Raw genomic sequence first — 15694 nt, 5'->3', positions numbered from 1 at the left:
CCACCTACAATCCTTGCCGGAACTGATACTCGAGCCATGACTTCCCCTAGCTAAATGTTTTTTGTTTCATAAATGTTTTGTTCAAAATTCAGTGGAACAAAGGGAACCATCCAGAACGCCTAGTAATTAATTTACATTTTGCATTTAGCAGATGCTTATATCAAATCTTCAATAATTATAACAAACTTATGAATGAATTAAAATAAAATTATAATAATAATTATAAAAATGTTACAGAAGTTTCTTATGGTGTGTTTTTATAATTCTTGCAAAACTTTTAAAGCTTCATATATAATATATATATATATATATATATATATATATATATATATATATATATATATATAATATATATACATTCAGTTTTGTATTGAGATACATAAAACATTTGTACACCACAGTAGAGCTTAAATCTAAAAGATTATTCAAATTTGTGGGAAAAAACATACAGTTTTTTTAACTGGTTGCAGGATCTAAATACCTATACATAAGTAAACAATAAATAAGCTAAGTTATTTTGTACATAAAGTGTTAGTAAACTACCCCACTTAAATAATACATAATTAATTATAAATGGTATCATGTATTATTTTACATTCATAAAATGAATTAAGTTTGTATTATGGTTTCTCATTTAATTAGTTAGTATTATAAGAATTTACTTTTCAACCCTTTCTTATTCAATTAATGTCAGCAGTAATAAAAGTTACGTCTTACTTTTTTACACCATTTTCTGTGTATTGGCTTTTGTAAAATCCTTCTAGATCATCTGACAGCTCTCCATGGAATTCCATGTAGAGCCAATAAGATTTTCCAACTTGTAGTTTTTCTTTCAGCTGAATCACCATGAACTGTGTTTGTGTTTGAAAACCAGGTTTTCAGAATGCCCGGAGCGCTTGTCCCTCCCAAACCCGACAGCCTGGCATGGTGCTTCTCCGAGGTCAAGGTCAAGTTCAGCTTATTGGAATGAATAATGATCAGGTTGGTTTCCTTGACGCACGTGAATGCAACTCCAGATTTCCCATTGAAAATGTACATTCCATGCTCGTCCGGCACCAACCGTGGCCAAAGCGTCACGTTGTAGTATTTAGAAGAAGAGTGTCAGGCAGTCTGTACTTGTCCCAGGGCTCGTTCGATGGAGCTGGGGTGCTGTAGGGAGCTGCAGTCGTCACCGCTTGGGTCCCATTTGTGGACTTTACTTCGTTTTCTCCGTTTCTCTTTAGTATAGACCACTGACAAAGAAAAAATGGTGAGGACGGACACAACGCCCAACCCTAATAGCACAAACCCTAAAGGCCTACTGATATAAAAGCCTTTCCCCATGACCGCAGAGTTGAAATGAAGTCCCAGGAGTTAATGATGGGGCCAGGACAGGATCAAGTCTGTGCAGACAGTCATGAAGTGCGTGTGATTAATAGTGGTGACTGTGATGAATCATGCTTGTGGTTGTGTCCGTGCCACTTCTGCAGAAAACCGTTAGTCAAGCCCGAAATTGTTTGCATAGTTCTCATTTTTCAAATCAACAAAACAATGGCAAATACTGTATGTCTTTAGATTTTACTTTTGATTTTGACTTTGCATGAGACTTTTTGTTTGCCAAGTTAAACTTGGTCAAAGGGCTTATTTGTGATCGTTTCAGAGTAATTACAGTACATTATTCTTGAGTTCTTGAAATCGCTTTATGCCCCATTCCAAGTTAATATTTTAAATGCTATGAAACAGCCACCTTGCTTTCATGTGGTTAAGACAGTGGTTATCAAAGGAAAAAGACTCAGCGGATGTCAAGCAGCATCCTTTAACATATTTTGAAGTTAGGTGTCTTTATTGCAATTGTATAAGCTCTTTCAGAAAAGAGGAAGATGCACACTAAAAATATGGCTGACCAAACTACACAGCTCGAAATTATGATTTCGAAATATCAAAAATGGCCTTAAAAACCATTGAAACGTTTGTGGTCAGTAAAAAGTCTCTTATGCTCACGGAGGCTACATTAATTTGATCGGAAAAACAGTAATATTGTGAAAATACTATCGCAAATTTTTTTTTTTTAAGCTATTTTCTATTATAATATTGTTACAAGTGAGGGTAGTGCTAAACGAAAGACAAAGTGCTAGAGGAGGATAGTGATCAAAATGAGGAGTTTACTGGATGACGAAGGAGACTAACAGACAATATACTATATTACATTCAGCATTAACATAGACATTCACAGATACATTGACATTCAGATGCACATTCAATCACGGACGAAGAAGAACTAAACAGACAGTGTATTTAAGCACACAGAAGGTAATGAGGGGACTAGAGACAGGTGGGGAATAATCAATTAACCAAAACAAGGAGGAAGGTGACCAAATAAGGGAACAGAAAGTTCATGAACGTAACAAATATATTTTAAAATGTTATTTATTCCAGTGATGGAAAAGCTGAATTTTTAGCGGCTCAGGTAACATTTCTTATTATTATCAATGTTGAAATCGTCCTGCTTAATATTTTTGTGGAGACATTTTTTTTAAAGGTTCTTCACTGAATAGAAAAGTTCAAAAGAACAGTAGATATGTGAATTTACAGTATAAATGTCTTCACTGTAACTTGTGATCAATTAAATTCACTCATTCAATTAAAAATACTGACCCCAAATATTTGAATGGTTGTGTATGCTTATACTTTTACATATTATCAAAATTGCAGGATGCATTCAATAAGAGCAAATTACTGAATATGAGCACTGAATATGAGCGATAATGATAATAATAGTGATGCTTGACCACTAATTATACACAAGTTCTGAAACGGGTTCCCTGTTTATTCAGTGCTGAGGGATCCACTGTCAGTGTATTTAGTAAAGTCTTTTATGTAAATATCAGAGCACTGATGTGTCCTTGAGTAATACATTTCTCAGGTTTCTCCAGGAGGGCTGTCCTTTTGTTACGAATGCACCTTGGGTAAAAACAACCTGACAAAATACTGTTAGCATCCATTTATCAGGTTACAGGATAATGAATTCACATGAGGCTGGAAGAAGCATCAGAAGTAAGAAAATCATCTGGATTTGAATGACTTGAGGGTGGGTAAGTGGTGACAGAATGATTGTTTTTGAACTTCCAGTTAAAATGACTGAATTACTCACAGAGATGTGAGTTTTACGCTGATCCTGAGAGAAACCACTGCAGAACCGCCTCCTTGTTCATGTAATCATGGCCTGCTGCAACGCTTGAGTTCCTGATTCGAATCTGGTCTCAGCGTTGTCCTTTTGAAAATGTTTAGACTGAACAAAGACAGCAAGGATATGACACTTAAGTCAAGTTATGTCTCATAAGCCTCTCACAGTGCATGCAATAGTTTGCAGAGTGGTTCTAAGGTCAAAGGTCATGTACCTGACTGAGTTCAAATGGTGTGCAGAGCACGTCTTGAATCAATCCGGAGAAAGTGAATGGTCCAGTACCGTACCTGCTGAATAATACCAAAAGTATTATCTCTAGTATTATCTCTAAAAGTATTTCTCTTTATGGTGTCTGGCATACTTACAATTTGAAGAAATAGTCCCAGCTTGTCCTGACAAAGTCCCACGTCAAAGGTTGGCCTATAATATTACTGCCAATGTACCCAATGGTAGAAGAGGTGTCCTGTTTGCGTATCTTTTCTAGGTTCATAGTATATTCCAGGTACCTTATTAAAACATGAAACAATTTAAGTTATAATTCACAGTTCCTAAAGTACTAAAATGCATGTGCACAGACTTATTAGAAATGCATTTCCGACAGATGACTTGTACACCCAGTTTTATATAATAAACATGTTTCTAATTTCTGAATTAAAATGAATTTTGATATTTGTTTAGTGGGGCTTAAAGTAAAAAATGTATTCTCTTAAAAAGTATAATTTAAAAAAGTCCATAACATTTTTTTTCCATAATCTTTTATTGTAATACATATAAAAGCATAATGCATAATAAACATATGAATATTAAGCAGTATTACTATTTGAAAAAAAAGTGTTAAAATATTTGTGTTATTATATTATAAAACTGGAAATTACATTCAGTGACAATCAGATGCTGTAGGATGCTTAAAAATATCAGAACATGACGTGACAAGTTCTGTTCAGGTTTATTAGGTATAACTCCCAAAAATGTGTTTGTCATTCAAAAGCTGACATTTTTACATTCCTTCATTCCAGACAATACGTGTTTGCACCTCATGCTTTCCCAGAGCTACCTGTTCAGTAACCAGGGCACAGCCGATCTCAGATTGAGAGCTTCAGCTGTGACTGTGTCCTTCTGGAACATCTGTCAGCTGAAGTTCCTCTCTTCTGCTCCGCCTGCAGCGATGGCGTCACAGTACACCGTCAGCCTCAGGTTAGGATGAATCCTGAACACAGTTGACTTTCATTATTCATTTATTTGATCAAAAATACAGTAAAAATATTTCCTGAGCTCCAAAAGTGTGAAATATTTTACTATTAAATATTGAATTTTCTTTCTTTTTCGTTTTTTTAATATAATTTATTTCTGTGATGTAAACCTGCACTGCAGTCTTCAGTGTCACATGATCCTTCAGAAATCATTCTAATATGTTTTGCTGCTAAAGAAACATTTCTTGTTATTCTTATTGATTTACTGTTCTGGAATTTTTGGATTTATAGAAAGTTTAAAAAGAAACATTTATTTGAAATTATTCTTATTTATTTATTTTTATGGAATATTTTGATGTATAGGAAGTTTAAAAAGGAACACACTTATTTGAAGTGATTCTTATTTATTTTTTATGATTTATTTATTTTACTTATACGTTTTTTGATTAATAGAAAGTTTGAAAGAACAGTGTTTATTTGAAATATAAATCTTTTTATATGTGTTTTTAGTGTCACTTTTGGTCTTTTTAATGGATCGCTTCTGAAAAAAATGATTATTCTTTTTTAAATATTACTAAACCGAAACTTTTCTACTGTAAAGTACATGCAATGTGCAAAATGCATATTTTCAATTTGTAATATTTTCATTTTGCATCAGAGAGGTGTATCAGAATGTTAAAGGTGTTTATTCTAATTGTTCACAGTAATGGTGCACTATATTAAAATGTTTACATTTTGTAAACTTTTATAAAAATGTAATAATTTGCTATAAGTATGAAAGTACTTTGCTTTAAGATGGTGTTATGAATTGCACTTTTCAACCCCTCTCTTCCAATCGCCTGCCTCCGTTCTGGTATGTAACACTCACTTTTTACACTCACCAATCACATGTTTTCTCATTGAATATCTTGTTTCACTCTGCAGCATCACACTATGGAAGTAAAATGAGTTGTGAGATGAGATGAACCTTAGCACACTCTGACTTAAAGAATTATAAACTTTTCTTTAAAATCAGGTAATAATGAAATTTTTAGTTTACTGTGTAAAACTAAGTTTAATTTCCTCCACTGATTTTGAATGTCAAGCGCTTGAAACTTCACAAAAACACAACACATATTGTACAATACACCACTTTGAAGAACTGGTGGTATAAGATGTCTAAATTGCTTCTAGGACATGACATGCAATCATGCTCAAAGGAAACGAGGTAATGTCCTCTGAGGTTTGCACTCACACTTTGTTAGGAGGATATTGCATCCATTTTTTTTAACCAACCCTTACCAAAAAGTAATATACAGTACAGTACTTCAAGTTTATTTTATTAAGTATACTTAAATAAAGTTCAAGTATATTTTTAAATATACTTTATTTACCAGATATACAAATATCAGTGTTCCAGTAGTATACCTGTAAGTGTACTATTTCAGTACTCCTTGGGACAAAATTGGCCCACTTTCTAATATATAAAAGTATACTTTTAAGTGTAACAGTAGTAAACTTTCAGTACACAGCTAGTTTACCTTTGTGTTTATAGTTTGTACTGCAATTATAATAAACGTGAACTTACAGGTTTATGGATAGTTTACTAATTAAAAGCTGAAAAAAGGCAATGAATTGGATTCAGAATGATAATCAAAACATATATGGAGTCGAACAACACCCCAAAGCTTGACTTAATTATTACCTCTTCATCAGGCATTTTATTCAATAACGTTGTCATAACATGTCAGATGTCGTGTTACATGTGTTAGTATCTGTTGTTTCTTTTTTTTCCTCACTTGTGTTTTTTTGGAAATTCTGTGCAGAAGATGTGTACTAGCGCCCTCTACTGTATAATACTGAAAACACAGATTCTAGGAGTATAGCTCAAATATATTTAGACTTTTTGTAAATATAAGTCAAGTATACTTAAATGTAATTTTAAGTATATTTATGAGGTGTACATAAAGCCCACTTCTGAGAAGTACATACAAAGTAAACTAAAAGCATACTTTCCTATTTTTAGTTTTAAAGAAGTATACTAATAGCACACTTGGATAAACTTATTTTTCATAAGGTAACCCCTAGTTAGTTCTCTGCAACCCTCCATGCCGGTATTGACATTGTGTGAACCTGAGGATAAAAAGAAAACGGCTTATTTTAAAATATAACTTTATCTAATAAATCAAATTGAGTCTGGGAAACGTGACATATGAAAAATGTGTCCTTATTGAACAGTGTGGTCAGAAGGAACTGCTGTCCAGTTTGAGCTGATAGTCCCTAAATATTAAAAAAGTGGTTTGACTTGTTTCTTAAGATTAGCCTGTATGTAATGCATCTTTTTTTACTTCATGTTTAATTATAAAAATGAGATTTACCTGCAACCTGCATTGCACCATAAACTTCACTGCGATCGAACAACTGGAAAAAATAAAAAAGCGCTGCCTCCCATGGAATGTATTCCTGCGCATGCATGAGATATTTAGTTGTTCTCAAAGCGAGTGTAATGTTTATAATGGATGCTCTGGAAAAAATGCAGTTATATATGAATACAGTTATTCACATTTTTTTTACCAGTGAATTTCTATGACTTTTTATGTCCTGTTCAATTGTTTTTATTTACTGGATACATCCACACTCCTAAAAATTCCCTTGATTATGATTCACTAATTTAGACTCATAGCAAAGCACTAACTCAATTCACTCACTAACAGGAAGGGACGGACTGGGAGGGAAAAACGTTCCCTGTGGAATAACAAGTAAGATTTGTGATAACTATTAATAACTATTGTGCCGGAGTCCAGAGATCCATAACTAAAAGAAACAAGTGACCTGCGAGTGAGTAAGACCTGTTGCAAGACCATGAGGTAAATCTAAAGTATAAAGAATGAACATTTAGATGTTGTAACGTACCTGATTTCTGTAGAAGCTCCTGAACTTTCTTCATCCATTTGATGAGCACAAACCATTCATAACTTATAAGAAGGGCTTTCAAATGTCAAATCACAATGATGATGTTTGACAACATACTTGAATTCAGATTTCCTATCCACCACTGCTTCTGGTTCCAGTAGAAAGTGCTTTGGGATGACGTTCCCTGTTTGAGTGTCAGTAGTGACTACTGGGAAAACCATCTGTAGGATCAAGTGGTTCATGATCTCGTGAACACTTCACGGCAATTTCACGCCTGGAGTTTGATCTACTGCCTGGCTGAGACGTGAAAACCAGCAAAACACCAAGCTCCAGCATGTCTTACAGCGTGTACTACACCACATATAGGGCTGGGCAACATGGCAAAGAAATTACATCTTGATTTTTTCCAGAATGTTTTACTGATTTATGGAATAATTTTTTATTTTTTTTTACAATCTCACAATAGTGAGTTTACATCTTGCAATTCTGACATTTATTTTTATCGTGCGATATAAACTTGCAATTGCAAAAAAAAAAATCAGAATTGAAAGATATAAACTCGCAGTTCTGACTGCAAGAAAAAAAGTTGCGCATGTATCTCCGCAACATTTTTTCTTGCAATTGCAAGTTTATGTCTTGTAATTCTGGAGTTTTTTTCTTGCAGTTGCGAGTTTTAATCATGCAAATCTGATCGAAAAGTCAGAATTGCGAGATGTAACTCACATTTGTGAGTTATAAAGTCCAATTCTGAGGGATAACACAATTTTCTTACAATTGCGAATTTATATCTTGCAATTCTGATTTTATAACATGCAATTGCGATTTATTTATTTTTTTGTCATGCAATTCAAACTTAATAACTTGCAACTGCCCAGCTTTACCACAAATCTATAAAGCAGTTAAACTCAAGCAGTTAAACCTTTTGAAGATATTCCCCGAGATCGGAATGCACTGAGCTTCCTGCTTCAGATGGTTCTGTGGTAGAGAACAACACAATTGGTCGTGAAATTCAACTTGAAAGCAGCATGAATTCTTATACTTGTTCAAAAACATGAGAGTACAGTAAAACTTACACTGAGTCCTTTGGCAAACACAGGCTCTGTCAGGAATTCAGAGAGCATTTTAAGCACCGCAGATCCCTGTATTTTTTGTACCTTGCTGTAGGAAATTGTGTTGTAACATTTCGCTAATTTCTGAGGGTGTGTTGCCCTCTTCTTCCTTTCGGGAGGAAATGTTCTAAAATGTTCTTGAGTGATGTTCTAACCATGTTCCAGGTGGGCTAAGCATAATCGGCGCCCAGATATTCCACGTATGAAGTGAACCCTTCGTTCAGCCACAGATCATTCCACCCATTTAAATGGGTGTGGAGGTGCTACCAAAACTACCTTCTTGTCTTTAGCATTGATGTACGTAAAATCACTGACAACAAACGTGATGAGATACGTTGACATCCTCTTTGTTGGCCCAAATATCATGTCATGGCCGTTCCATCAATGATGACATTTTCTGTTAAAAAACAGAAAAGCTAAAAAAAAAAAAAAATATATATATATATATATATATATATATATATATATATATATATATATATATATATATATATTTATATATATATATATGTGTGTGTGTGTGTGTGTGTATGTATATATACAGTATTGTTCAAAATAATAGCAGTACAATGTGACTAACCAGAATAATCAAGGTTTTTAGTATATTTTTTATTGCTACGTGGCAAACAAGTTACCAGTAGGTTCAGTAGATTCTCAGAAAACAAATGAGACCCAGCATTCATGATATGCACGCTCTTAAGGCTGTGCAATTGGGCAATTAATTGAATTAGTTGAAAGGGGTGTGTTCAAAAAAATAGCAGTGTGGCATTCAATCACTGAGGTCATCAATTTTGTGAAGAAACAGTTCTCAATTGGATTAAGGTCTGGAGATTGGGCTGGCCACTCCATAACATTAATTTTGTTGGTTTGGAACCAAGACTTTGCCCGTTTACTAGTGTGTTTTGGGTCATTGTCTTGTTGAAACAACCATTTCAAGGGCATGTCCTCTTCAGCATAGGGCAACATGACCTCTTCAAGTATTTTAACATATGCAAACTGATCCATGATCCCTGGTATGCGATAAATAGGCCCAACACCATAGTAGGAGAAACATGCCCATATCATGATGCTTGCACCTCCATGCTTCACTGTCTTCACTGTGTACTGTGGCTTGAATTCAGAGTTTGGGGGTCGTCTCACAAACTGCCTGTGGCCCTTGGACCCAAAAAGAACAATTTTACTCTCATCAGTCCACAAAATGTTCCTCCATTTCTCTTTAGGCCAGTTGATGTGTTCTTTGGCAAATTGTAACCTCTTCTGCACATGCCTTTTTTTTTAACAGAGGGACTTTGCGGGGGATTCTTGAAAATAGATTAGCTTCACACAGACGTCTTCTAACTGTCACAGTACTTACAGGTAACTCCAGACTGTCTTTGATCATCCTGGAGGTGATCATTGGCTGAGCCTTTGCCATTCTGGTTATTCTTCTATCCATTTTGATGGTTGTCTTCCGTTTTCTTCCACGTCTCTCTGGTTTTGCTCTCCATTTTAAGGCATTGGAGATCATTTTAGCTGAACAGCCTATCATTTTTTGCACCTCTTTATAGGTTTTCCCCTCTCTAATCAACTTTTTAATCAAAGTACGCTGTTCTTCTGAACAATGTCTTGAACGACCCATTTTCCTCAGCTTTCAAATGCATGTTCAACAAGTGTTGGCTTCATCCTTAAATAGGGGCCACCTGATTCACACCTGTTTCTTCACAAAATTGATGACCTCAGTGATTGAATGCCACACTGCTATTTTTTTGAACACACCCCTTTCAACTAATTCAACTAACTTGTTTGCCACGTAGCAATAAAAAAATATACGAAAAACCTTGATTATTCTGGTTAGTCACATTGTACTGCTATTATTTTGAACAATACTGTATATATATATATATATATGTGTGTGTGTATGTATGTGTGTATATATATATATATATATATATATATATATATATATATATATATATGTGTGTGTGTGTGTGTATGTGTATATATATATATATATATATGTGTGTGTGTGTATGTGTATATATATATATATATATATATATATATATATATATATATATATATATATATATTCAATTCAAGTTTATTTGTATAGCGCTTTTTACAAAACAAATCGTTACAAAGCAACTTTACAGAAAATTATGTTTCTACAATATTAAGTAGTAGCTAGTAGTTTGTGCACATTTGACAGGATTTTAGAAAAAATTAAAATAATAATAATAAAAGACGTAGTCAGCTAGACGATGAACTATCAATATTAATAATTAAGTTATTATATGATTCAGTCACACATTTAGCAATAATTGTTAGTTCTGTTTGTTGATTCAAGGTAGCATCATCTGAGGTCCTCTGAGGGTCAGCATCATCTCTTCTCAGGTGTTCTGGAACCAGACTGGAGCTTGTGTAAATCCTAGTTACCACGGGATGAAGATCCAGCAGAAACAGAGAAACACATAGAGACATCATTAGCATAGCTGCTGATCCAACAAAGTAAAATTAGTTTAACCCAAGCTAATGAATAAAAATGCACCTTTGATCAGATGCAACTACACTCACAGTTAAAAGATACATTATTCGAATGCTTGGCGAAAGAGATGTGTTTTTAATCTAGATTTAAACAGAGAGAGTGTGTCTGAACCCCGAACATTATCAGGAAGGCTATTCCAGAGTTTGGGAGCCAAATGTGAGAAAGCTCTACCTCCTTTAGTGGACTTTGCTATCCTAGGAACTACCAAAAGTGACCTTAGGGTGCGTGATGGGTTGTAACGTGGTAGAAGGCTAGTTAGGTACGCTGGAGCTAAACCATTTAGGGCCTTATAGGTAAGTAATGATAATTTGTAACTGATACGGAACTTACAGTTTTTTTCAATCGCTAACAAGCGCTTAACCATACTTCAGATACTTTTTCTAAACTCTTAACACAGACTAACACCTACAAAACACAATTGGCCAAATGGATAATTTTCTTCTCAAAAACACATTTTGTTAAATATATACTAAATCTTCATTTCAAAATAGAACACATCTTTATCTGCACACACCAACTTTACCAAAACACTGGAAATCTGACTCAAAATCAAATTATTCTGTCAAAGAATAACACTTGTTTTCACCTCACAAGGTACATACAGTCAATCAAAGTACACCAGGTTTCAAAATACTGGCTATTGTTGACATTACTAAAACTGCATTGACTTTTATGTTTCAGTTTTACAGGTATTTGCATGCAAAACATGCAATTCACTGTTTTACACTAAATTTATTGGTTTGGAACTGTATGTCCAAATGTACAGTAATGTTCACATTCAAAAGCATTCCAGTAAAAAGCTATTTTTCCCTTTACTGTTTACTGCAGCAGGCAGTACAGTAGAAACACGGTATGATAGAACAGAACAGGCTCGACAGTATTGCTTACAGTGAACAAAATATCAATGAAACACATAAGAGCATTCTGAACATAAAACAACAACAGCAAAAAGCCCAGATAAAAAGGGGGTCTGTAAAAACAATCTCTCACTGCTCCTGCTCCTCTCACTGCTCCTGCTACTCTCACTGCTCCTCTCACTGCTCCTGTTCCTCTCACTTCTCCTGCTCCTCTCACTGCTCCTGCTCCTCTCACTGCTCCTCTCACTGCTCCTCTCACTGCTCCTGCTCCTCTCACTGCTCCTCTCACTGCTCCTCTCACTACTCCTGCTCCTCTCACTGCTCCTGCTCCTCTCACTGCTCCTGCTCCTCTCACTTCTCCTGCTTCTCTCACTTCTCCTGCTTCTCTCACTTCTCCTGCTCCTCTCACTGCTCCTCGCACTGCTCCTGCTCCTCTCACTGCTCCTCTCACTGCTCCTCTCACTGCTCCTCTCACTGCTCCTGCTCCTCTCACTGCTCCTCTCACTGCTCCTCTCACTGCTCCTCTCACTACTCCTGCTCCTCTCACTGCTCCTGCTCCTCTCACTTCTCCTGCTTCTCTCACTTCTCCTGCTCCTCTCACTGCTCCTCTCACTGCTCCTCTCACTGCTCATGCTCCTCTCACTGCATCTCTCACTGCTCATGCTCCTCTCACTGCATCTCTCACTGCTCCTGCTCCTCTCACTTTTCCTGCTCTTCTCACTGCATCTCTCACTGCTCTTGCTCCTCTCACTGCTCCTCTCACTGCTCCTGCTGCTCTCACTGCTCCTATCACTGCTCCTGCTCCTCTCACTTCTCCTGCTCCTCTCACTGCTCCTGCTCCTCTCACTTCTCCTGCTCCTCTCACTGCTCCTCTCACTGCTCCTGCTCCTTTCACTGCTCCTCTCACTGCTCCTGCTCCTCTCACTGCTCCTCTCACTGCTCCTGCTCCTCTCACTTCTCCTGCTCCTCTCACTGATCCTGCTCCTCTCACTTCTCCTGCTCCTCTCACTGCTCCTCTCACTGCTCCTGCTCCTTTCACTGCTCCTCTCACTGCTCCTGCTCCTCTCACTTCTCCTGCTCCTCTCACTGCTCCTCTCACTGCTCCTGCTCCTTTCACTGCTCCTCTCACTGCTCCTGCTCCTCTCACTGCTCCTGCTCCTCTCACTTCTCCTGCTCCTCTCACTGATCCTGCTCCTCTCACTTCTCCTGCTCCTCTCACTGCTCCTCTCACTGCTCCTGCTCCTTTCACTGCTCCTCTCACTGCTCCTGCTCCTCTCACTGCTCCTCTCACTGCTCCTCTCACTGCTCCTGCTCCTCTCACTTCTCCTGCTCCTCTCACTGATCCTGCTCCTCTCACTGCTCCTCTCACTGCTCCTGCTCCTCTCACTTCTCCTGCTCCTCTCACTGCTCCTCTCACTGCTCCTGCTCCTTTCACTGCTCCTCTCACTGCTCCTGCTCCTCTCACTGCTCCTGCTCCTCTCACTTCTCCTGCTCCTCTCACTGATCCTGCTCCTCTCACTTCTCCTGCTCCTCTCACTGCTCCTCTCACTGCTCCTGCTCCTTTCACTGCTCCTCTCACTGCTCCTGCTCCTCTCACTGCTCCTCTCACTGCTCCTCTCACTGCTCCTGCTCCTCTCACTTCTCCTGCTCCTCTCACTGATCCTGCTCCTCTCACTGCTCCTCTCACTGCTCCTCTCACTTCTCCTGCTCCTCTCACTTCTCCTGCTCCTCTCACTGCATCTCTCACTGCTCCTGCTCCTCTCACTGCTCCTCTCACTGCTCCTCTCACTTCTCCTGCTCCTCTCACTGCATCTCTCACTGCTCATGCTCCTCTCACTGCATCTCTCACTGCTCCTCTCACTGCTCCTGCTCCTCTCACTTCTCACTGCATCTCTCACTGCTCCTGCTCCTCTCACTGCTCCTGCTCTTCTCCCTGGGCCCCTTGCTCTTACTCTTCCTCGTCCATACATTACAGTGTTTCTCTTTTTCTGTTTCTGTTTCCAAAAACATCACCTTCAAAGTCCTTCTTTTATTGTATAAGTTTATTGTCTAAAAAAATAAGCCCTGCCATTGAGTCTAAGCCAGATTGGAATCAGTTGTGGTTGGCCCAATTTACACAACATAAATCAGCTAAGATATATTGTTTTTGAACTGATATCATTGCAGAAGCAGAGGTTTTTATACTGTATCTAAGGTTTGGAACATTGTTTTTGCTATTGTGGGATGTTGTGTGTTAACATTTGTAAATACTACAAAAACGATCCATAATTTTGTTGGGAGGTATAGCTTGTCTGTTCAGAATATGTAAGCATTGTGGAAATGTGTTCAATGACTCCATATTGTGTGAAAACGACATGAAATGTGTGAATGGTATGGCCACAATAGATAGATGCTGTGCTAATTGTGTTTAGAGTTTTGAAAATGTGACAACTGCTTGGACAAATGCTTGTTAGCGACTGAAAAAAACTGTAATAGGTAGCCAGTGCAGAGACTGTAAAATTGGGGTAATATGATCATATTTTCTTGACCTCGTAAGGACTCTAGCTGCTGCATTTTGGACTACCTGTAGCTTGTTTATTGACGAAGCAGGACAACCACCTAGAAGTGCATTACAATAGTCCAGTCTAGAGGTCATGAATGCATGAACTAGCTTTTCTGCATCAGAAACAGATAACGGGCCCTATTTTAACGATCTGAAACGCAAGTGTCAAAGCGCGAAGCGCAATTAAGTTTGTGGGCGGGTCTCGGCGCTGTTGCTATTTTCCCAGCGGGATAAATGGCTCTTGCGCCCGGCGCAAATCTAAAATGGGTTGGTCTGAAGTAGCTTCATTATTCATAGGTGTGGTTTGGGCGTAACGTGAAATAAACCAATCACAGCGTCATCCAACATTCCCTTTAAAAGCAGGTGCGCAAGTTCCATTATGGATTGCTATTATTATGGCGTATTTACCAGGCGCACGCCAGGAGCGGTTCACAGCCGAGGAGACTGATGTTCTTGTAAGAGCAGTGAAAGACAGAGAAGTTGTGTTGTATGGGGATGGGAGAAACCCACCCAAAATAGTTGTTTCATCGATTTTTTTTTCCTGGTTCTTGACGGACAAACCAATTTGTCAGATGTCCTTATATACATATATGTCTTGCCACTATTGGGCAAACAGGTCTGATCCTTAATTACTACAATTAGCCTGAATAATTTGTAAGCTAGATTTATGCCTATTTTTTCACATCTTCGTGGCACACCACAATGATTTCCGTCATCTCATGTGTTAATATTTTTTTAGTGTAACAATTTATGATTTGCAAAAATAACTGTTGCATCTGTGTAGATTACATGAGCAAAGTGTATGCGCGTTGTGCACGCTATACATTATGGTCAAGCATGCGCCCTTAAAATAGTATAATGAACAACGCGCAACGTGCCACTGACTTTAGACTAGGGGCCCTATCTTGCACCCAGCGCAATTGACTTTGTACACCGACGCATGTGTCATTCCTATTTTGCACCTGCGCAAAGCGCGCTTTTCCCTCCACAGAAGCACGTCGCTAAACTAGTGAATGAACTTGCGCTCCCTGGGCGGTTCAGCGCAAAAAAGGAGGCGTGTTCCGGCGCAAACAATCCCTGGTGCTATTTTGCTGTTCCATTAAACAATTGCGCCACTGACCAGTGGTTAGAATGTGAAGTGTTAGATGTTGTAGAATCTACATTCGCTATTGTATTTCTAATGTTATCTATTTTATCAGTGAAGAAATTCATAAAGTCATTACTATTTAACGTTGGTGGAATATTTGAATCAGGTGGCGTCTGGTAATTTGTTAACTTAGCCACTGTGCTAAATAAAAACCTTGGATTGTTTTGGTTATTTTCAATGAGTTTGTGTATATGCTCTGCCCTAGCAGTTTTTAGAGCCTGTCTATAGCTGGACATACTGTTTTTCCATGCAATTCTAAAAACTTCTAAG

General features: G+C 37.7%; 1 pseudogene; it reads right to left on the bottom strand.

Annotated features, from left to right (window-relative positions):
• Positions 1 to 3187: 3187 nt before the first annotated feature.
• LOC113102097 (aminopeptidase N-like) overlaps positions 3188 to 15694 on the bottom strand; it is a 19617-nt pseudogene continuing 7110 nt past the window's right edge.

This window comes from Carassius auratus, unplaced genomic scaffold (assembly GCF_003368295.1).
Source record: "Carassius auratus strain Wakin unplaced genomic scaffold, ASM336829v1 scaf_tig00217689, whole genome shotgun sequence".
In the NCBI taxonomy this organism is placed as follows: Eukaryota; Metazoa; Chordata; class Actinopteri; order Cypriniformes; family Cyprinidae; genus Carassius; species Carassius auratus.
The sequence above is the reverse complement of the archived record's forward strand: the minus strand, read 5'-3'. Positions and strand labels throughout refer to the sequence as shown.